This window comes from Macrobrachium rosenbergii, chromosome 41, assembly GCF_040412425.1.
Source record: "Macrobrachium rosenbergii isolate ZJJX-2024 chromosome 41, ASM4041242v1, whole genome shotgun sequence".
Lineage (NCBI taxonomy): Eukaryota > Metazoa > Arthropoda > Malacostraca > Decapoda > Palaemonidae > Macrobrachium > Macrobrachium rosenbergii.
Genome location: NC_089781.1, coordinates 82,535,607 through 82,538,106, shown reverse-complemented (window position 1 = coordinate 82,538,106; position 2,500 = coordinate 82,535,607). Strand labels below are relative to the sequence as shown.

At 35.5% G+C, this 2,500-nt stretch overlaps 1 long non-coding RNA gene across 3 annotated transcripts in view; it reads left to right on the top strand.

Moving 5' to 3' along the window:
• LOC136826935 (uncharacterized) overlaps positions 1-2,500 on the top strand; it is a 334,539-nt gene that overhangs the window by 27,369 nt on the left and 304,670 nt on the right. For all 3 annotated transcript variants that reach the window (XR_010849758.1, XR_010849760.1, XR_010849759.1), the window contains exon 2: positions 1,675-1,785. This is a non-coding gene — a long non-coding RNA (uncharacterized lncRNA). The remainder of the gene's footprint in view (positions 1-1,674; positions 1,786-2,500) is intronic.

Below are 2,500 nucleotides of genomic sequence, written 5' to 3'. Positions count from 1 at the left end.
CCCTGTTCGAGTTCCGTAACGAGACAATTAAGGCAACTTCACAAGATTTTGATAATTTTTGGTCATCAAACTTTGAACCAAGTAAACAATACATTCTTTTCCTGTTTTGGCGTGAATTTGAAGTCAGCCTTGTTCGTTGCCGTGATGTCATACAAACACGAACATGCGGGACATCAGTTTTTCCACTTAATAGAAAATATTGGCTACTTGGAGTTAAGTTTGGCCAGAAGATGTTTGCTGTCTTGCTGTAGGTGTGTTTATCTGGTTCCACTCCGCTGACAGCGCCATGTTGGTCCTGAAAATTTATTTGTCATGTACGCAGAAACATTAGGAGAATCATAAGACGTACTCCACAATATCATAATACTCATAAAATAGGAAAGTCTTCAATATCTTCTAGAAAGACATGATAATTCAGACCACCTGATATCAAGTGGGAGGTTATTGTACACCCTAGGACCTGCAAGGGCACATTGGCTCAGACGACAATGCAGTCTCATGCTTGTTGACACCATTCGTTGGTGTAGTATTTACTGCCAATCCGTTAGTAGCTTGATGACTCAAAATCCATATTGTAGACATTATGCTAGTTTTAATATGCACCCTGCGCGATACCTCTTATTAGTATATTGTGTAATTTCCTGCTTTGTATTTTAGAGAAATTATAGTCGATTCCTCACAACATTATTTATTACACCACCAAGAGATAAATTGCAGCTCATACCACACCGTTATTACGGATTTTTATTAACTGTCTGGCCCAGAATACTATTAAAGTTCGTCTGAGTTTCACCAAGGCTTCTGTTTTTTTTTTTTTTTTTTTTTAGCCCTCTATTCCCTGACGAAAGTAACAGCATTATTCAATTTCTTAACTGTATCTTCGGTGTCATTAATACATAGATAAAATTTGGTATCATAATAAATAACTGGAATTTCAGTATATTTCTATGTCAAGCTCATTGTGTAAGTACAAAATAGGATAGGACCCAACATTATTCCCTGGGTCACTCCTCTTTTTAATGTTTCATAAAGATACAAGGAACCGTCCACATATGAGACTTGTCATTCTGTTTGGGAATATGTTGCTTTAGAGATTGCTTATAATTATGCCAAAACTTGATAGGGTTCATACTGTTTGTCTCTTTATTTGTGCCAATTTTGCGTTGGTTCCAGAAGGAACAAGATGGAAGTAACAGTCACATTCATCCTCTAACTGCTCAGTCAAGAATGAACGCTTGTATAAAAACTTTCATGCACTTAAAAGCTAAGAACCCATACCATCAGCAATTAACTAAACATAGCACAGTGTTGCACAACATAGCATAGCATCCTTCATGCTCCTTATTGGCGTCTTGCAAAGACGCCAAACACTTGGCTGATTTCAGTTTTACTCCAGAAATGTCTTGTCTTAGAAACATGGTGGTAGCAATATTTGAGCTGTGTCGTTAATGAAGGGAGAATGTGCTTTTATTTAGATACACTTTCTCCTTTCAGGTTATCGAGAGTAATAGGTAAAGATATTTGATAGTGAGACCGCTCAACTAATTACAGTATCTTGATATTTTGGATGAATGGTTGAAAAAAGATTAGATTATGGTAGTGAATCTTGTGTGTAAGTACAAATAGTAGAAAATTCCTGGATATAAGTAACGTGTATTTTCTTTCTATTTTCAGCTGTTCACATTGATCTTGGCTGTTTCTTATACATGTAGATATCCTGCCTGTTCTGCAAGCAAACTGAGAGATGATTTACAATAAGATGATAGAAGCCTTCGTTGACTAAAGGTTGGTGCTTTTTTTTTTATAAGAGTATTAGCCTTTCCTTACATGGATGATTTATTTTCTTTTGAATTATTATCGCGTAAAGCTGTATAAATAACTTAAAATTAGAATTGGCGAAGTAAATCATAATCGATGAGGAATCAGGAGTTGCATCATATTCCATGTTATTTAATTGATTAATCCAGTATTGTTGTATCTTAGTGATCATAGAGTAATAGGAAATACAACGCAAATCGCTTGTGCATTAGATACGATCTATACTGAATTTCTTTACCCAGGAACTGTTGGGTTCTGCACTGCTGAACAGTTTTTAGGAGGTGAATACTGAGTAGTTTGTGAACTTGACTAAGTTGAATTGTTATCAATTTTTTAATGGTGATTGTCTCACGTTGCAACATCGTTGTCAGAAAAGTTTACCCTTAAATGAGCAAATATTCTGATGAGTTTTCTCGGTTAGCGGGATCATAACCTGAATTTAAAAAATAGAACTGTAAAGAATCTTGACTTTGTATAGCATAACTAAAAGACTAGCTTCTTTCCTTTTGACTGGCTCGTATTATTTAAGTTACTGAATTCCCGACACGATTGTTTTAGCTCAGTGGTCATTGCTTATTCTCTTTACTGTATTTAGGTAATAACGTATCATTGCAGTGAACACGCAGAGGCCATATGCTGGTTATTTTCATAATTGAACGATAAAAGTCATGCAGTTTTGAGA